Source organism: Pollicipes pollicipes, unplaced genomic scaffold (genome assembly GCF_011947565.3).
Source record: "Pollicipes pollicipes isolate AB1234 unplaced genomic scaffold, Ppol_2.1 Scaffold_105;HRSCAF=121_pilon_pilon_pilon, whole genome shotgun sequence".
NCBI lineage: Eukaryota > Metazoa > Arthropoda > Thecostraca > Pollicipedomorpha > Pollicipedidae > Pollicipes > Pollicipes pollicipes.
Window position 1 is genome coordinate 14,042 of NW_023595864.1, and position 21,794 is coordinate 35,835.

Genomic DNA, 21,794 nt, shown 5'->3' on the forward strand with positions numbered 1-21,794 from the left:
TGTCGGCAGTTTCGACAATTTATATCGTCATTCGTATGGGCTAACGGCTCCTTCCCAAAGCCATTCCTGACGTTAAAATATTGTCACCATTTGTGACGCGGGACTTCACAAGGTCGCATCGAATAATACCGACAAGGTCGCCAGAGCAGATTGCTAAATCGGAAAGCGCAGCCATGCCTGAGCACTCACGCATAGCAGCGCAGTAAAACGCTGGGATCGTATTATTTATTTAGGCAATCGGCGCCTGCCAGGCGGGCCTTAGCTTTAGTGCTACCTGATCCATGTTTATTTCACTTTCACCAATGAGTTCGGGGATTTCGGACCAAGCAGTAAAGCATGGCGTTACGTTTCCCAACAGGCGAATGTGCCGGTGAGGGCTGTGTAGCTTGGGAGCTTATAAAGTGGATGGGATGCCTAACACAGAGATGGAAGATTAGCGTCGCCTGCTAATACAACGGGTGGCTTAACTCCAGCGTACAGACACCGCTACCCGCACACTGCTGGCATCCGCTGCGACCGTGGCGCCCACAGTCCCAACGGCGCTCAGCCGCCTCGGGAAAAGCGGCTAAGGTTACATCAGCTGACAATTAGCTAGTGATGACACGCTGGAAGCATCCATAAAGAGGTGATGGTAACGGCTACTTACGGGAGGAAACGTACCGACCTTTACGACGGGTAAAATTAAAAAGCAGCGAACGCTCCCGTCTTTTCTACGACCTTTTCCTAAAATCTAAACCTGACTCTCTTTACCGCACTTCAACGGGAATCACGACTCGACGGCACCTGGAGCGCACCCCTTCAGCCCCTCCCTCTGTGCGTTCGGCGCGTGAGAAGCCGTCTCAGGCCGTGAGCGTCCATAATTAGTGCGCCCATTTCGCTGTCGAGAGGAACGCGAGGCCGACGGCGGGGACCTAATCCCCAGCGCCCGGGGGCACGCGCCGCGCCAGACGAGCCCGTGAAAGGCGGCCGCCATGTGCAGGCTGCACCGCCCGGTGGCCGAGCTGCACCGTTAGGTGGCGTAACTGCCGCCTGCGCAGTCCCTCCGGGCCCGCGGGCCGCCAAGGTCGGCCCGTCGGCAGCCGCGGCGTGTCCCGGGTGGTGAGGCAGGACTCCTCGGCCGCAGCCAGAGACGCGCGTGGAGGTCCGGCGAGGAGCGGGCTGCCGGGGCAGGGGCGACGGCTGACGCCCCGCGCGCCGGCCGCAGCCAGAGACGCGCGTGGAGGTCCGGCGAGGGAGCGGGCTGCCGGGGGCAGGGGCGACGGCTGACGCCCGCGCGCCGGCCGCAGCCAGAGACGCGCGTGGGGGTCCGGCGAGGAGCGGGCTGCCGCGGCAGGGGCGACGGCTGACGCCCCGCGCGCCGGCCGCAGCCAGAGACGCGCGTGGAGGTCCGGCGGGGAGCGGGCTGCCGCGGCATGGGTGACGGCCGACGCCCGCGCGCCGGCCGCTGCAGCCGGCGTCACCGGCCGAGCAGCGGCAGGGTGCGAATCCTTCGAGGCCATTTCATGGATTCTCTACAGTCAAACGTTCGAGAATGGCAATCACTGGGCATGCCGCTAGAATATGCACCTGAGCCATCCGCTCCTTCAAAGAAACGAACAATTTTTAGCTGCCGAACAATTAAAAAAAAAAAAAACAATTTTCGAGCCTGTTGCCGGTTCTGAAAAGACTCGTCAAAAGTGTAAGCAGCGTAAAAAAGCATATGAATTCTTCCGAAGTAGCCTCATATCCATGACAGCACAACAACTGTGAAATATTGGAAGAAAATGGAATGCTTCACACGCTATTGCCAATGGACAAAATATGACATGCACACAGCTAATGCTATAAAGAATATCTAAACCCGATATTCCAGAACATCAATGCTGTTTGCATTTTAACTCAAGCATAGGCCAGCAACAGGTCAGCTTGAATAAGCTCAGTATTGCTTGACAAACCCAAATCAGGCTCGAAGCCAGAGCCTCAGCTTGCGGCAATGGTGAACATTCGAAAGTTTTATCGTGGTTGCAGGATGGAGACTGATCTATTGCACTCAACCCTCGGTTCGGTTGGGTCGAGATTATCTAAAGGGCGTGATTGAAAGACAACAAGATATCGCAAGCGTTCTAAATGACTTTCGCATACAGCCAAGGTGGTTTGATCTAATCAACCACCGTACAAATAGTTTGACAGCATTTGGCAAGTCCAATGTGGATCTTGAACAAATCGCGTCTCTGCGTTGCGAGCAAGGAGTCCAGTGAAAGGATTCCACTAAAAACTCTGTGGGATGGTACATCTAGAGCTCCTGCAGAATAATTACGGAAAACTATGTTCAGATTGCATGGGACAAGTTAGATCTAGATCCATACGTGAATCAAGACTTATGCGCAATCAAGTTTAGACCAGAGCGTAGCTGTTCTCCACCTGATGACACACGCCTTCGGCCGGTGTCAGGCAGCGGTAACGGTACGCGTGTGACCTCTAACGCTGTTTGACGATACGTCAGGCACATCTGTGCCGCCGGCCGTCAAAGTACAGCACTGGGACCGACACGAAGTCCAAAGGAGGCCATTGCCTAGAAAGGCCGGTGATTTTTTTGAAGGCGCCACAAAACGATAAACGTGTCGTGGTAGACAGTCAGCTCATTTGGATGCACTAGCTTCTATTCTACTCAAGGGGGTCGCCACTCCTTTACTCCACTACGTCTGCGAATAGCTATTATTTGGAACTGTCGGCAAAGTGACCATCAAAATCCTGTGCTCCGCGTGATGTCATTGGTTGCCTCGACTCTATGTAATGTGGGTACGTGTTTTTGAGAAATTCAAACGTTCCACATCGTTTGAAGTCCGAGCTTCGAAATAGCGCCAGCTGTCAGTAAATGTTAAAACCACAGGCCTACTGACAGCCCACACGGCCAACTGGGGATCTATTGCATCCACTGCAAAAAGGTAAGATAACTACTACAATGTTTCTTGTGACACACGCCCCCAGCAGCCGTTAAGTCAGCGACAATACCTTTGACTGGTTTGCTCCCCGGCGGGCGCCTGCCGCTGACAGTGACGGCCCAGGCCTTGACACGAACAAAAAGACGCAGCGCGCGGTCCGTTCCCCTCCCGGGGCGCGCGGGCGCACCGACCCGGGCTTACAAATCGCCGCGACCGGGGAGAGGAGGAGATAGCCGCCTCGATGAGGCTGGGGCGCGGGCCCCGCGGCCCCCACATCCATTAGAGTACCCTCTGCCGTCAGGGGCGCCGGCCGACCGGCTGATCAGGCGCACTCGGTCAAGGCAGGGTATTCAGCGCAGAGGCGGCGGCTATGCCGCACACCATCCCGCCGACAAATGAGGCGGACGGGCCGCTATTGGACGACTGCCGCCCGCCACGCCCGCGCGGGGAGACGCTGTCGCTGATCGATGAGCGAGAAGAAAAAACTACTAAGGAATGCCAGTGGTTTACTTAATTAACTGGTTCGTTACTGCAAATTGCTACCAAAGTCAGCCCAGATGAGGTTACGGCGTTCTGATCGTAATTGGTTTTCATTCTCTAGTGTTGGAGGCTGCTAGCATTGCTGCCGATTTCATGATGACGAGGCCATCGGCAAAACACGGAGTTACACGTAATGTTTTTCAAGTTAAAGCAGCCCACCCAGCCGGCGAAACTCTCTATCTCTGATGTACACGTTTGGCTATTTGGACTGGTTACCTGGTTGCGCATGGAGCGTGTTTCAGCTGGGCAGTAATATCGGGGATTGGTGAGCGCCCCTACCCGCCTGCCGCTGCTCCTTGCTCAGCCAATCTCCGCCCATTCTCACGCTCCGAACACCCTCGATCGCTACTTGCTGACGGCTCACCTCTGCTCCTGTCCTCTCCCCGCGCCGTGCTCTTCCCTTCATCCACCCACCCTCCGCGCTCTGCCCGCTCCCTGCGCCCTATCCGGAGCTGCCCGAGCTCTGCCCGCTCCCTGCGCCCTGTCCGGAGCTGCCCGAGCTCTGCCCGCTCCCTGCGCCCTATCCGCACCTGCCCGAGCTCTGTCCACTCCCTGCGCCCTATCCGGACCTGCCCGAGCTCTGCCCGCTCCCTACGCCCTATCCGCACCTGCCCGAGCTCTGCCCACTCCCCGCCCGCCTCTGCCCGAACTCCGCCCGTTCCTCGCGCCCTGACCATCCATGTCCCTGCCCGCTCCATATGCCATACCCTCCTGCCCTGCACGCTCACGCGTCCTACCCGCCTCCGCTCCCTGTCCGCATCCTGCCGCCCTCCGCACCCTGCCCGCGTCCTGCCCGCCTTCGCTCCCTGCCCGCATCCTGCCCGCCTTCGCTCCCTGCCCGCGTCCTGCCCGCCTTCGTTCCCTGCCCGAGTCCGACCCGCCGGCCGACAGCCGACATCAGCTCCGCTGGCGGAGACGGCGGTGGGGCCACGTACACGCTCCGCTTCACGACAAACGCCGGCTCCCCGGCAACCGGAGCGACCGGAGTCGGAGACCGGAGCGACCGGCTCCCCGACGACCGGAGCGATCGGAGCCCGAGACCGGAGCGATCGGCTCCCCGACAACCGGAGCAACCGAAGCCGGAGACCGAAGCGCCGGCTCCCCGACGACCGGAGCGACCGGAGCCGGAGACCAGAGCGACCGGCTCCCCGACGACCGGAGCGACCGGAGCCGGAGACCGGAGCGACCGGCTCCCCGACGACCGGAGCGACCGGAGCCGGAGACCGAAGCGTCGGCTCCCGGATGACCGGAGCGCGCTAATTGGCGGCGGATGAGGTGCGGCGGCCGCATTGTCGGCCAGAAAGCAGGCGCAGCGCTCTGATCTCGCCGCCTGCGTTAGTTTTATCGCGATTGTTTCCAAATGGTGAAATTTGATCCGTCCACAAGTTTACTTGCCAGAGCCGTGTTCGTATCGCCTGCATTAACCGCGTGTTGTCAATTAACCGACGGGGCAAGCATCCTTGATGACGTAGAGTTTTTCCGCGAGATGCCTGAAATCATCGGCATCTCATTGCTGCAACTACTGAATGTTTCTAAACGGTAAAAGGATGCGCAGAATGCTTGTCCGTTCCAAGAAGTAACCGCTCAGGATGGCTGGCATTGCTGAATCGGTGGTAAAAGCAGCAGACCGTTCCCAGAAAGCTATCAATAATGACTGGCATTGCTGATTCGGTGGTAAAGGCAGCAGAATGTTCTCAGAAGTCCATCAATAATCACCGACATCAGTCAATGCCGACAGAATCTCCAAATCGGCAAAAGAGGGACGATATCTCGTTATTTCCATTCCACCTGTGTCCGGAGCGATCCTTAAATTCCGGAGACAAACATAGTTTTCTTTGCCTGAGAACACAATGCAAAACTTTCTGAGACGCAGCATCGCAGGAGATCGACCTCTATTCGATCTTTGTGTTTAATCAAGAAGAAAAACGGATGCGTCCATGATGCACGGTACCGGAGCTATTCGCAATGTTATTCAAGATACGACCGATTCTCAATGCCAAATAGTGGCTGGCAGTTATCAAAAGTAGTTGCAGGGATAAAAACACTGACCAACGAGAAACGACTTGCAAAACATTGGATCGTAAAAATCTCTAGTGAGGTTAAACCTGCATTGCATGCAACAACAATATATAACACGTCGTTACAACATGTAGGACTGCTTTTACCGATACGTGACGTTGCAGTTTCGAACAGTTTTAGCCTCTCTGACCATATATAACGTAGCGACAGGCTTCATGCACAGATCGGCATCTGTGTTGGGATTAGGCATTTGACAATGGCGGACGGAATGGCCATAGCTTCGCATCACGTTCTTCTGTACAGAGCATTCGCTTAAAATCAAAGTAATGTTTTGTACATAGCTTGGATACACAAGTGTGCATACTTCCGTGGCGCATTGCAATGTTTTTTTCTGGTGCATGACTTTACAAGCCAGATTCAAGCAAATTCATCAGCCTTTTGACGTTTAGATAAATGACACCGCTGTGGCATCCCTCGCTCGACAATGAGCCTGTTTTTTTTCTTGTTTGTGTCAGACGAATACAGTGATGCTATCCGTCTTAGGCATGATACAAACTCCAAAACCACAACATCTCTTATGTAAGAAGACGGACTGGCGAAATAAGGACAAGGAAGTCATGTCGTTCAGCAAGGACGTTTTGCCGATGTCAACTCGAAAAACATCTGGTGTTGATATGCACCGGTTCTCTGGGTCCGATCCATATCAGCTGGACCGTCACTGGTTCTCTGGGTCCGATCCTTATCAGCTGGACCGTCACCGGTTCTTTGAGACCGATCCACATCAGCTGGACCGTCACAGGTTCTCTGAGACCGACCACATCAGCTGGACCGTCACCGGTTCTCTGAGACCGATCCACATCAGCTGGACCGTCACCGGTTCTCTGGGTCCGATTCATATCAGCTGGACCGTCACTGGTTCTCTGGGTCCGATCCTTATCAGCTGGACCGTCACTGCTTAGAGCAGAGCCGAATCTTGTACCAACAACGATGCGTCGACTATAGGCATGGCTAGCCTGCTGCTTAAGGCCAGCCGACCCTTCGAGACGCCTCCATTTCAAACGCAAGCCTTGGAGGACTCCCCGTAAAAGCATAGATCTGCCGGAGGAAAGCATCTGCACAGACGTCTTCTTACGTCCTTCAATAAGAAAGTGGATGCTTGTTAAACTCCAGAACTTGTGTCCGAGTCTGTGGCTGGTCCCGATAGGACTGACCAGGTGCGGACTGCTGCCCGTATCTGCCCTGCACCCGTTCACTGAGCAGGTGCGGACTGCTGCCCGTATCTGCCCTGCACCCGTTCACTGAGCAGGTGCGGACTTCTGCCCGTATCTGTCCTTGCACCCGTTGACTGACCTGCTACAGACTGCTGCCCGTATCTGCCCTGCACCCATTGACTGACCTGCTGCAGACCGCTGGCCTGGTCGCGTGGTGTGGGCGCCTCGGCCCCGATGCCGCTGTCCGGCGAGGGCAGGTCCACGGTCAGGCCCTGGCCCGGCAGCTTGTACGCGGCCGACGCCCCGGGCCTCATGTACCGCTCCACAAACTGGGCGTGCCCCTCCTGGCTGTCGGCGTACAGCGGCGCGGCGCGGCCGGCAGCGTACTGCTCGGCCGGGTAGTAGTCGCGGTAGTAGGGCTCGGTGGCGTACGGCGCGGCTCGCAGGCCGGCCCCGCCGCCGCCGCCGTAGCCGCCCGTCGGCGACGGCGGCAGAGTGCTGTACTGCGAGAGCGGCTCGGCAAACACTTGCGCCGGTGCCAGGCCCGTGTACTGGGCCGGGTAGTGCACGGCCGTCATGTCCTTGGGGCTGGGCGAGTCGGAGTGTAGCAGCGCCACCGGCTGCTGGACGGCGCCGTAGCGGCCGGGGCTGCCGGTCGGCTCGTCACGCCCCAGCTCCATGGCGCCATGCACGATGACGGCGCGCCGCTCCTCGGTCGGCTCGGGCGAGCGGCGCGCCGTCAGATCCTCCGCCTCTCGCTTCACTGCGGCCGGCGCCGTCAGCAGCAGGCCCAGCTCCTCGTCAGTGCCCTTGGCCTGGGGCAAGCCGCTGCCGCCGGAGACGCCACCCGGAGGGCTCCTGCAAACCAGGGTGGGTCAGGTCAGATGAGGGTCAAGTGCGTCAGCTTGGGCAGAGGGAGAGGGGGGGGGGGTCAGCCCCAGTGGACTCCTGTGAACCTGGGCAGATCAGGCTAGATGAGATCTGAGTCTATCAGCTCAGGCCTACCGCGGTGCAGCAGAGCAGCAGGAGGGGTTAGCTCCCGTGGACTCTAGTGAATCGGGGAAGGTCAGGTCCGGCGAGGTCAGAGTTCAGAGCAGATCAGGACAGCGCATGTCGGCCGGGAAAATTCAGGCCAGTGGAGGACACGACAGGGTAAGGTAAAGCGAGGCAGACAAGGGCAGGGTAGGGCAGGACAGATCGTTAGTAGGTTGCGTCACGATCCGGACAGCATTCATCGAGTTAAGTCGAGTTTGAAGAAGAAGATAGCATTTGGGGTCGGTCCAGGGAGACCAGTTTAGGTCAGGTCAGATCAGTTCAGACTCGGAAAGCCCGACTGGGACAGGGTTGGCTAGGCCAGATCGTAGCCGGTTAAGCGCAGCCGGAACGCGCGAAGTGCGTGAGCGCATAAGAGGAAAGGTGAGGCGGCACGCAGCCGGACCGCTCAGCAAGGATGAAGGCGATAAAGGCTACTGTACAAAGCTTACGCCACATGCAAGCATCCGTGCAAGCATCCGCAATCAGAATGTGATATGCGCGGAACTCCCGGATGAGGAGGCCGTCCCAGTTTGATTACTCATACGACCTCGCTCGCGCCCCGATCAAAATCCACACGCTTCGCATCGAAAGCAGCGGCGCGGCTGCGCGTGGCCGCCACCCTTGCCGCGGCCGGCGAGGTCGGACCATGACGCGCCCTGGAGGTGGCGACGCGCGCGCGATCACCGCCGCGATCGCCGCTCGCGGCTTGCGACACGATCGGCCGACGCGAAGCGGAGCTGCGCGGCGTGACGGATGCCTGCCCGATGCCATTATGACAGGCCGGGCGGGCGTGCTCCTGCGCCCCGGTCCGGCCAAAATGGCCGCGACGTCGCTGCACCCTGCCGATTGTCATCTGGCGGCGGCGACGCGAGTGCCTGGTAATCGCCGGCGCCGCCGCGAGCTGATCGCGCCAAATACGGACGCGCTTCGACGACGTGCAGAGGTGCGCCCGGCTAATTCCAATTAAAACAAAAGTCAACTGCGCACGCCACGAGACCGGCTGTCGTGTCCGGGGAGGGGAGGGGCAGGGAGCGTGCCTGGGCGATTAGCCGGGCCCGGCCGTCGAGCGGCGTTGCTGTCCGAGCGGCGAGAGCCGGCCAGCGACGGACACCGGTCGCCGCAGGCAAGGAAACGCGGGACGTGCCGAGGCTAAACCTAGCTGCGGGATAATTGGACGGCCGATGGCCATCTCCAGCGGCCGAGAATGCCGCGCGTCTCTGAGCAGAGTGTCCAATTTGATGGAAACGCTGCGCGACTCCACGGCGTCGGTTTACGACGCGAGACAATAGGTGCGAAGTGGCCGGACAGCGCGGCGCCGGCTGCCAGCGCTGCGCGACCTCACGACCAATGCCGCACGGTCGGCGTGTGCGTAGGCGCCGCCAGCCGTTAAGTGTTGACGCTGGGCACGGATGCCGGCCGACGCGGCTGGAGCTGGCTTGACGCCGGCAGACCCCTGCGCAACGCCGGCGGCGCCGCTGTATGAGGGAGCACAGACGATGTCTGGGCGTGTTAAAAGGGCGGGCCTCGGCGTCGCGTGCCGACCGGTCGTTTGGAGCCGAGGTCTCCCACATGACCCAGCCGCGTCTTATCCCTGCGTCCCAGCAACGGCAGGTGTCTCCCACGACACTAATCAAATGTAAAGACTGATCATGGCTCCGATAGCGTCACGTGTCACACAGTCGTGACGCCGCCTCCCTGGCGCCTAATCGTACTGTCATGCCCCGAGCTTCCAGCTAACAATGTCGCCGTTTGCCCACCGATACGGCGATTATCCCAGCGATCACTTAGTGCTCCAACGTCTAACCCCCTCGGCGCTCATATTTTTGACGTCATAAACGCTGTCATCATTCTCGCTCTCTCCAGGTCGTGCTGATTCCACAACCCCTTCCGGAAGGGTAACACGAAAGTCATCTATCATTCTCAGCACCGGCATAACTGTGCGCTATTTCTGACGCTCCAGAACATTGTCCTGGCGTCGGAGACGCCCCTTATCACTGCACCATGCTTCACTGTCTGCGGGCCGTTACGATGCCCCCCCCCCCCCCCCCCCCAGTGCCTCCCCTCACTGACGACATCACCCTCCAATCTCCACGAGGTCTGCGTCACAGGGAAGCCAACACCAGTGGCAAGCCTCACCACCGCGCGAACCGGTCGCCGAGCCCGATCGCGCGGCGCGTCGCGTCGTCACCATGTCCTTCGCCCCGCCTGGTCACTCCTCGCCGAACCGGCCACCCGTCACGTGCCCCTCTCGCAGCCGCCACCCACAGCCGCCGCGGAGCACCGAGCGGACCCGCCCGCCCCCGGGGGAGCGGGCCCGGCCCGCGCCCCACACACCGGCTTACCCGAACGACCACGCGCGCAGGTAGGCGTCCATCGGGGCGGCGCGCCGGCACTGGACTAGCCCGGCGCGGCCGGCGCGCCGCCGTCGGCGGCGCCGCGCCGCACCGCGCCGAGAGAAAGTACCCGTGCCCCCGCACCGTTAGCCACCGCCGAGACGCACACTTGCGCTTGCTCTCCGGGGACGCCGGGGGGAAACGGATGACCACGCTGCCATGACATGTACTTTGCGTATCGATACCAAATTAGCAAACTTTTTTTTGGAGGGGAGCGGTCGGCTACGTGATGGGACAACACATTTGGTCTGGATTAGGGCTTCTTTTTTCTTCTTCAACTTCCAAAAACAAAGGAAAAATTTGTCCAGTAAAAGTCTTCCATGGCTGTTATCCATGTTTTCCTGCATATATTTCACGTGTCACTGGGGAGCATCCACAATTTTCCGCTCTAGAGCTATCCATCAGTTGATCTTTTTGACGTACGAATGCGAAGCCAGGAAAGCCATAGCTGCTTTAAAATCGGTCGTTTTGGTTGGAAGATAGATAACAGCGAAAAGACAATGCGGTACGACAAGTGACGTGGAAGCAAAGAAGGCAGCACCGTTATCCATTTACAAAACTTCCATCGGTTCTTAGCCCCGCGTAGTAAACAAATAGAAATAAGCTGTTCCTGCCTCCCCCCCGCCCCACACACACGATGACTTATTGGAAGTTCTTTTCCTTGAAGTTATGCACGCGTTTGAGCGCAACTTAGCCTTTAGACACCGTTTGGAATGCCTGTTAATAAAGCACGGCTATGTTAACATTTCACATGTACATATATTCTATTCATTAGGATATGTACAAGAAGTAATAGCTTTTAGTCAATGAGTCAGCCATTTCAAACAGTCGCGAATGCCCGGCGCGAGGAGGCCGCGGGCGTTTTTTTTTTTTGTTGTTGTAATCCTAAGCATGATTTTAGAACACAAAACATGAGACTACGCATATCTAACAGCTTTGCGTATATCCAAACATGCATGCTCATGAGCAGAAAATGGGATGTATTTCTTTGACACGCTGTTGTTCAGAGATAAGAGGCATTGAAGAGATTGGCCTTTCATGGCGTGTATGCTCATATGACGCAGTTCCAAAGTGCATGGCTCCGTGGTTTCAAGTCATGATATCTGGTGTCGGCCTTCACACAAGCTCAAACTGAGACCCTTGTCCTAATCAGTACTATCATTCGCCGTTTTCGTTGAGGTCTGAAACATTCTGAAGTGTTTCGAGCAATCTTGCAGGAATGGTGTAGGGTTGCAAAGGTGTATCTAATGGTCTGTTCACACGTGCACGTGCTCATCGCACGGTGTGCATAATCCCAGGCTGCAGACCGGTATCTGCCCGCGCCACAGTTTTGCTGAATGTGTCATACTCTTCAATAACTCCAATGATGTTTGCAACCAGGATATGTGCTATCCCATCTCTCGCCTGGTCACGCTGGGAGCTATTTAAGAGAAGAGCCCAAGAGCAACTCGTTTCGTCATTATTGTAGAGAATTAGCAAACTGTTTGGAATGCAACTTTCTTATCTACCTGCATGCTAAGGAGAGTACAGGTGGATATTTGGACCTCAGGTGTGATATACAATGTGACAAGCAAGCGGTCTTAGATCCAATTTTAAGCATTTTTGGTTGTGTTTTTGTCAGTTTTGCTGATGGCTTCACTTTTTAACGCGCGTCGAACGCCATAAAAAGGAGATGTGGACAAGGCATAAACCGAAAATATCAGGCTGAAGCGATTGGAAGAGTTAAAACGCCTAAAATATGTCGAGTAGCACGCTTTAGTAAAAGCACCTACTCTTACGAAAGTCTTCGCATACCGTACTTGGTAAGTGTGAAGTGCGGAAAGATCGCAGCGATCTGATACTGCAGTTCAGTGGGCTAATCGATCATTTCATATTACTATAAAAGGTGGCAATAGCAAGCGATAGGTGTAGCCTGACGCGCCCCTTATAGAGCGCTCCTGAGTTGTACAGTGTGGCGGCTATATTCGGATATAAAATTGATTCCCTCTTCAGCGTTTTTTTTCAGCGCTCTCTGTGAATTCCCTTCGGCTCCTTGTCTATACAAAGGCAATCAATACGGGGCACCCGGTCGTTTAGCAGAGCGATAGAGCCATCCATAAGGCGGAACAAAGCGACAGACAGCGCCGATCTGCGCTCGGTCGGGTGGTAAACGGCGCCCTGGCCGCGGCCCGCAGCCGTGTTTGAGCAGCAGATTACCCGGCCGTCGGCTGTGATTGAAGAGCGACGCTGTCATCTTTTGTTTCTGGCGGTGATGGAGCCGTCACTGGCGGGGCCGCTCGCGCGCTTCCATAATGAGCCGGCCACGGCGCTGCGCCGGGGCGCCGACCGCGCGTGGCGGAAACCGCGCCCCTCCGCCGCCCGGCCGGGGTCACGGACGGGGATCACTCGGTGCGGCGAGACTGCCCCCCTCCCGGCGCAGGTGTCGGGGCGCTGCCAGCTGCGGCCAGCCGGGTGCTGGCCTCCAGCGGTCAGCGCCGGCGCTCGGGGGCCGAGCAATGGACCAATGTCATCAACTCCGGGATCGACGGGACAATCCGCAGGGTGGACCGGTGTCATTGGCCTCTGGATCGCACCAGAGACAGCTAAAGGTCGGCATTATGGCGGGGTAAGAGCTGCGGCTGCAGTTCCGGATTAGCACCTTTTGTCACGGACGTGGATCAATGTGCATTGAGCCACAGAACAAGACAACATCGTCAATCGCAGCGCGAAATCAGAAATTCCCAGGCACGCATCGAATAGGTAGTAGGCGCGATGATTATGATTAGCCGGCCATGAGGAATATTCATGGCCATCCGTCTCCCAGAAGAGCACCGTGACAGCCAATCGTTCCCAGAAGCGTGGCACGATCATCGCCCGCAGGAGCACGCAAGCTCCAGCGGTGCAGCACAGCTACACGCCTCAAGGGCGCCGCTCTAGCGGTGCAGCTCGCCACGCCAGCTCCAGTGGTGCAGCACAGCCACGCGTCTCAGGAGCGCCGCTCCAGTGGTGCAGCTCGCCACACCAGCTCCAGCGGTGCAGCACAGCCACGCGCTTCAGGAGCGTCGCGTCGCAGTCTGTCCTGAGGGCGTGATGTTACCAGGACGGCACAGACTGAGGACGGCCATAAATAAGAGCCCTCGTGCGGCCGGTGAAACCTGGACGCCGTGCCGGGAGGTCCACAGGTCCGGCCCGCCGGCACAGCGCGATGGGACGCGATCTCGGCCTCTAGGGACGGCACACGCCCGGCCCTCCTCGCCAGCGCCGCGCTAAGCGCTTTGTGTTGGCGGGGTATTTGTCTTTGCCCCAGTTCGGCTGGCGTCGCTTACGTGACCGGCGGATCGAACATCGGGGCCTCGCAGGCCCAGCAAGGCCTCTCAGACCCAGCGAAGCTTCTGCGGCAGCCGGGCCTGGAGGCCGGTAGACGCGGAACGCAGCACGTGTTTGTTTTCAAGTGTGGTTGCGCACGACTCGCGTTAACCGAGTCCAGCTGTGTTGATGCTACAGCTACGCACTGAACCTTGGCTGTTGCGATTCATTGTTTATGTTAACGTATGGCCCAAAGGCAGAGTAGCCCTTAAGCCGATGGGCGGAGCTTAAAATAATGCTGAGAACGCGTATGTGTTTGGAAGGGATTGAGAGGTGGACACCTGATCTACACCAATATCTTTTTCTTTGCCTTTTTGAACTTTTGGCACCTTTGAGTACACATCGAGAGAGCATGACAAACATTGATCCAAGTCATACAGAACTGCGCCCATGGCCGCGCCCTAGCCCCAAATAATAAAACACCAGATCCATCCACTAACTAACGCGCTACGGCCACTTCTTCCACTGTCCGTCTTCGGGGTTGATGTATTATTCATTTGCCATTCATCCACAGCCACTACGCTAGGTCAGAACACGAGACTTTTGGCGCCGAAATCAGGGTAACCTTTCTGCCTAGCGATACACCGTTAGTGCCGCCAAAGGACTGCCGCAGTTCATGTTGCTCACTGCCAACGCTGAGATTCCGTGTCATCCAAGCACACTGCCCCATCTGTCACTTGGCGCAAGAAAAAAAACACCACATGGTCGGTTAACGAACTACATTTGATAAAGTGATGACGGAGATTTGCGGATTTTTAAAAAAGCATCGTGAGCCTTGATAAGTATTGGGAACTGTTAAAAACAGCAATATTTCTGCGAAGTGTTTGATTTATGATTGGGTTTGCTTGTAATCCTTGATTTTCGTAGATCACAAATGCCTGTAGAAAACCTTAAAAACCTTCATATTTGAAGACATAAATGATTGCATTGCGCTGAGCTCTCCAGTGTTTCGTAAAACATTGGGCATACAGAAACATATTGGTGTACGATTGCGGCAAAAGATTGAGGCACCTCTCCCCACGATCGGGCACACCTCTTCCCCACGATCGTGGCGCCTCTTCCCCCACGATCGTGGCGCCTCTTCCCCACGATCATGGCACGCCTTCCCCATGATCGTGGCACCTCTGCCATGCCGACGGGCTGCTCAATCCATTGCAATCTGCTCACAAGCTCTAGCCCAGGCATGTTGAATGCTGAGTTCTTACCGAAACGCTGTCCTTACTCTGCATTAACTGCATATTAAGATGTTGAAGGATGCTGCTGAGCCTCGTTATCAGCATGGTGGGGCAGCGCTTTACCCAGTTACCCAATGCGCGTATTGCTAGCAGCAGCACTCGCTGGTCCGTTTCTAGCTAAGTATGCTCATTTTTCATTCATACATGCTCATCAAGTATTTTCCACACATGGAGCATACTTTTTTGTAGCAAGTTGCTAAATTGCTATCAACGCTGTTGTCTCCGATACCACTGAAGATACGCCTTAACACAACCATTCAAACCTGCGGCTATATGTAATGCATTATTGCTTATCTACTTCCGAAATTAAAGAATGGCATGTTAAGCCATACATGCCAAATTGATATGGTGCATGCACGTCTATAGCAGTAGCAACCCTATCTGTTTCATTCCTAATGGTCACACCAAACCTGTGATGTGATATTATTAATCGTGTGTTAGTACTGTCGCCACATCTTCCTCGGGTTAGAGGTGCGGACCAACTACCAATTGATGACAACAGTTCCAGACAGTCAGCGTGTGTTACGTTAGTGGGTTAGGGCTTATTTGCCACACTGGAAAGTTAGTAATGCTTCTCAATGTTGAAACCTGATAGAGGTTCTGAAGCCAACTTAGATGCTATTGTCGGCTGCAGCTGAATAAAACGGCCGGTACGACTAAAAACTGGTGAAAACTAGATTTTCTTCAGCCATGGCTTAAGGAATTTATTCGCATGCTAGTATCGTTATAAAATTACCGTTAGAAAATAATGAATGAATGCAAACATTGTGTCCTAAGATAGCTGGACAGCAGTCGGGATCTTTCGGCTTAGTTGAAATAAAAAGGCTTCTTAACCCAGTCCTGTGCATGTCCCGACGTCTTGCAGCGGTGCCGGCCCATCTGGGCCGGTCGCTGTGTTCCAGCGAGGGGACGGCTCAGCAGTGGCGATGGAGACACAGATGGGGTGGCGCCGCCACGAGTCGCCGGGAGCCGTCGGCTCGTACCCAGCCCGGTCGCGAGGAACGCTGTTGTCTCACCGGTCTCTTCACAAGGCCCGACTTCCAGACCCAGAATCAAATTTGGCTTCTTGTTAATGTGATGAAGCTGTTTTTCTGTTGCCAACGACGCCAATACTTGTAACTTGGTTCGAGACAAACGAATGGCGACAACTTACAGGTAAAGTATTAAATACTTTGAAAACGTACGTATCGGCACTAAAAGCTGCATACCGACACTTCATAATAGCAGCGGCAGAAATTTGCGCTTCATTATTTGCATCAATAATCATCTGACACTATGACCTCCGCGTGCAAGCGCAGCCTGGAACAGCCAGCTCTGCGGCGCCGACAACAGCCCATTGTTTTTTTCAGCTCTCTTTTGATGCCCCGATCACGTCGGTACTATTCCGTCGTTAAAGTCATCATCCTGACCGGCTTTAATTGACGATATATACAACTGCGTGCAGTTTGCAAAAACCGCGACATCGAAAGATAATGAACATTATCACATTGGTTAATTAGAAGGTCATTGTACCTGCCCAGATGCGCAGGATAGGGAAGCACCAATCAGGTGACTGCGCGGCGCGCTGACAGAGGCTGGTGGGCCCGCCCCCTGCGGACGGAGCGGCTGGTTTTTGTGCCCGTCCGACGGCTCCACCCGGAGCTCGGTGACACTTCGCCGCCTGCCATCTGACAGGGTGGACACCCCCAGCCCCACCTGGTTTGGTGCGTATCCCATCCCGGGGGATGCGGGTACCACGCAGGACGGAGCGGTCACGCAGTGGTCGGGGATAATGATATGCTACCTGGCATCACCTTTACTTGAGTTGTTTTTTGCCGGTGAAGTGCTTCCCTGCTTTTCATTATTTGTGTAACCTGCGGTCGGGGATGCGCCCACCCTCGGATAGTCGGGGGCATACGAAAAAGGCATGCTCCTTAAGAAACCAACCAAAATTTTAACGCAAGTTCCCAAACATTTTGGGAATTAGTAGCAAAACATGAGCATCACTCCCTCGTCTCAACGGTTCGAGAGCCCGAGACGACAAATTACGCGCGCCGTTCGCCCGCCGTTGGCTCTGTTTGGCGCATGCGTACCGGCAAGCCCTCTCACACTTAACTACCACCGTTCATCGTCCAAGTTTTTCGCAATACTGGGAGCGGCTAGAAGACACAATACTCGGCGATACGTGTCGGCCACAGATAAGCTCATTTCCCGAATCGTGACTCATCCTTTTCTGATAGCTATCTAGAAATCCCGCCTGTTACATGTCCGTTTCGTCGTCGCCAGACATACATCTGGCGACATTTCAACCGCCGGACATTTTTCCGAGCTGCCGGATGAGTTGCCTTGTCTTCCAGGAGCCGGCTATAGCCGTGTCGGTGGTGCCAGGTCCGAGACCGACCACGCCGTTCGTCCCAACCGTAACCCGTCCAGATGTCCGTCCACCCACCTTAATGCCGTGGAGGGGGAGCTGGGAGATTTAGCATTCAATTATGGGCGGCTGGAGCCTTCGGCAGGCCTCACGTAATGATGTATAGCCCTGCTGTCAAACTCAACGAGGCGGCTTGTCTGAGGAAAAGGAAGGAATCTGACTTCCGTATGCCAAACGGATTGATCGACGTTCGAGCACGTGAAGCTGTGCCCAGATATTCTCAACGATGTATGGTTCTCCGCGTCGAGTGCATCTTAAAGACACCCGGCAAATACAACGAGTCGCTAACCTTTCAAGGACAGTCGCTAAAACCGGCACCACAGCGATTGCAACATTGGAATAGAGCACACTGGTCGCCAGGAGGCCTCCCAGGGCAACGTGAAACAGACATGAAGAAAGTTTCCGATCCTACGCTCTCGCACACATCGAGATCGAACGCTATTCTGAGAATGCTGAAAATACGACGTGACTCGGATGCGATAGAAATCAAACAGGATAGGCAAGGACCGATGCCGTGAAATACGCGAACTGCGCAGGGCCCTATGCAAAATAGGATAGTTTGCAGGCTATATGGCATGACAGTGAAGCGCAGGTAGCATCCGTAGTGTGCAAAAGACCAGCATAAACATTTGCCAAGCAAAGATCCCCAGCGCCTTCGCTATATGTCAGGCGTTCTTCGCGGTACGAAGTTTGAGTAGTGATGAAAGGTTTATGAGGTTCTGAGCTCTCATGTTGACAGTCCTCCACCTTCAACATATCAGGAAGATGACAGTTCACAGACATTATATAGCAAGCCTTGGTTACACTGTCACTATTAGATGTTTCAAACAGCGCTTATAATCGAACCTTTGCCGTTCCCCCCAAGCATATGGCCAGAAAGCCGAAGTCCCCAGCTACTGGAACAACGCACGTGAGAGCAGTGGGCTGGGCCCCCAGACTCGGCGACCGGCCAACAGTGGGCTGGCCCCCAGACTCGGCGACCGGCCAGCAGGTGGGCTTGGGCTCCAGACTCGGCGACCTGTCAGCACCCCGGAGCGTCCCGAGCGCCGTCCACGCCCACCTGTACGTGTAGTCGTATATGGAAGCCTGCTGCTGGATCTGCTCCTCAGACGGCGTCTGGATGTTGAGCATGGCCGTGGTGGCCGCCGTTAGGGGGTGCTCGTAGCTGAAGCGCCACGCGCCGGCGCCGCTGACACCCGGCTCCGGCGGCGGGCGAGGCTCCTCCGGCGGCGTCCGCCACGTGGCCGACTGAAACGGCGGTCAACGGTGGCGTCACGGAAAGGGCTCGTCCCAGGGCGTGTACACGAACGGCTGTCACGGCGCTGGTGACGGGGCTGGCTAGTTCACTCCAGGTGCCGGGCATCACACTCGGCAGGGGGCCGGAGCTGAGCACAGACCAGTAAAACTGGGTCAGCAATGCCGATTTCACGCCGTTTGATGACAGATGTTTCGAAGAACGGTTTCTGTGAGTCCGGTGGGCTGGTACAGCTTCAGAGCGCTGGCGTTGCGCTTCTTGGGAAATCAGAGGGCGTGGACTGAGTGCCTTGTGATGGTCAGTTTGAATGCCCTGACCTGCGTCAAGGTCCGTCAAACCAATCTTGACCTTAGTAAGGACCCCCTTGGGTTTGAAAAATCGACTCGCGGAGAAAGCCATTTGTCTAGTGAGACACTATGTGAGCAAAGACCGTAATGTACTGATTCCTCAGTCAGTTAGCAGGCCGAATTGCGCCGCATTCTAGCATATGCCGCTGTCTTTGTCTTATAAAGTCATGAGGATTCATCTTCAAACTAAATGTTCGGATTCATCGAACTTTCTTTGGTTATTGGACTACAGTAATTCTGGGTTGAAACCTTCATCTACATTCAGCCAACCCTGAAAATTGTTAGATTGTGATGGTCGAAGATCACACCGTTTTCAAATTATTTCCGCTAAATCCGTTATCATAGGCAATGCACAAAACCACTGCGATAAGGAGAGCTAGCTGGCTGTTATGCTTTGTGTTGATCTGCTTTGGCTATTATTTAGGACCTTATGAGTGCGTGAGTGAGATGAGTGCATGACCTTAAGTCATGGAATCGTCTACTGCCAGCCGTTTCTGCTTCTCCGAACAGAGGGGAACTACCTGCAAACTGATCCGCTGATTGACACATAGCTTTTTACTTCTACGCATCATTCTCTGTTCTTATACATACTCTCTCGTACTCCGGTTGCACTTCCGGCTATAAGAAGTTGGAAACATAACTCTCCGAGCGGATGCACGCCCTGGAACAGATCTGGTTCCGCACAAATCGTTGGAAAGGTTCCGGAGTGTTCCATCACGCAGATCCCACCAATGGCCGTGTCGTCAAGGTCGGGACTGCATCGGGCCCGGGCTCTGGGAGCCCGGTTTGACTGTTGCACACTGTTGATGTGAAGGACGGCTGAACAGCCCTTTGCGCCAGCATCGGTGGCTCTTCACCACAACATACGACTGGCTTCCGCCGATGTTATGTCGCCTGGTTTACGCTGGTCACATCCACGCAGTCTCTGGTGTTATGCTGCTTTCAACGACGCGGTCTCCATGGTTGTGCTCGTGTGCCAGGAACGGTCTCCGTGAATACTTTCAACCTGCAATCTTCTCCAACCGGTTTGCGAAGTAATCTAAAGCGTGTTTGACAAAAACAAGCTAAATATGTTTGCCCTGTCGCAGTTATCAACGGTTCGTTCTGGCTCTTGGCCATCCCAACCATAGACAATTTTTCGGATATGGAGAAATCGACGAGTTACCTTGGTTCAACTTCATCTTATTTTCGAAACCCGATTCAGCTACTACGAAACCGACATAAATACACCGTGCAAAAAACTTTCGACCACAATGCATTTGTCTAGCATGAAACGCTACACGCAGTGAGGTGTGCATTTTATAACAAGGTTGTCCCACGTAGGGTTTCAATATAGCCTTTCTGTGTGCACGCTAAGAGCACGTGTTGGCCATGACGGCGGCGGTGTGTGATCTTAACACGCAGCACTTCACACACAGCCCCATCAGGCACTCCCACCGGTTGTAGTACGCTATAACACGTCGAGGGCATCTGCATATTTCCCTACCGGGACTGGGTCAGGACCGGGAACTCATCTGAATGAGAGTCGGGTTCGTCCGGTCTGATGTTCCGGTCAGGGCGGGTTTGCGTGCGCGGAGCGGGTACCGGTGACTGGGACGAAAGATCGAAGAGTGGGGGACAGGGGCTAGGGACGGGATCAGTGACCAGGACCCGTGGATGGTGATGTGTAGCGGAGACTGGGACGGGGACCAGGGGCAGAGACACGGAATGAGGGACGGAGGGACGGGGGCTGGTGACAAAGAACGAAGACCGGAGAGGACCGAGGAACGGGGACCAGGGGCAGAGTACATGGTTGTAAGAAGGGGGGGACGGCCACTTTTTGTGGAGTTTTTATATTAACCCCTGGGGATCTCTGCAGAAAACTGACCTAAAAAGGGGCATGACTTACCCACGCACACTCCTCCTGACATTTCCGTGCATCCGCCGGGGACCAAACTCGGTTAATGAGGGAACGAGGACCATTATCAAAATGGTACGACTAGCGACGGGGAACGGTAGCAGAGGGACCTGCATCGGCTACGCAGCCCTGGACCGCTCGCCTCGAACGTGGCGGTCCGGCGAGCTGGCGAAAGGCCCCCCGCAACGGACAACTGCGGCGCTGTCCACGTGTTCGGCCCCTAATCCGGGCTCGGCGCGGCCCGCAGCTGATTACGCCGCCGCTCACAGGGCGGGTCGGACAGCTTTCGCGTGCCATGACTGTACGCTGCCCGCCACGTGGGCAGGCAGCCCCTTCACCTCTGGCCGTCAAATGTTGCAACGCGGAAGTTGCAATCTTCCAAAGCCTGCTGCGATCTTGATTAACAGGCCGCCTCTGATTGAAACAGGCTTCAGCGTTTCCCCCAAAGGCGAGTGCTTGACTGAAAGCAGTGAAAGGGTGATGATGGTTGAATAAAGTGGAGTAGTAGACATACACACGTACACACACGCACACACACGCACACACACGCACACACACACACGCACAACACACACACACACACACACCACACACACACACACACACCACACACCACACACACACACACACACACACACACACACACACACACACACACACACACACACAGACTTCAACAGTCAAGCAGTCAGAACAACAGGCATATTTCAACGGTCTGCGCACTGCTCTCTGGCTGATTACCTAGCGTATTCTAAAATGCTTTAAGTGTTGATGATACTGACCGCCTGTTTTTATGATCTTGCATTTGCCGCCACTGCAGGCTTCATACCTGTCGTTGAGCTCCGAAAGAAATTTCTTCCATGGTTTGACTGGTCCGTTCGAGACTTGCTACGTAATAAGGAGATGGCTCACAAACGTAAGAAAGCGGTTCCGACTGCCGAAAAGATTGCTAGGCACCGTAACAGCTAGAGTCGACTTTAAAAACAGCAGCCGATGCGAAATATCGCGAATATTTGTTGTGTCTAGTGCGAGACTTTAAGGACAGCCCGAAACACTATTGGTCCTTTGTTAAGTCTTTGAAGTCGTCAGCGCACATATCCTCCGTTCTTGAGTGCGATGGCAATGTGTATAAGGGTGGGCCTGCCAACTTTCTGAGTAATGTGTTATGCTCGTAAGTTCTGCGGCC

The 21,794-nt window shown here is 55.5% G+C and overlaps 1 pseudogene; it reads right to left on the reverse strand.

The window, feature by feature from the left end:
• LOC119106638 (protein grainyhead-like) overlaps nt 1-18,247 on the reverse strand; it is a 32,266-nt pseudogene extending 14,019 nt beyond the window's left edge.
• Nucleotides 18,248-21,794: the final 3,547 nt, after the last annotated feature.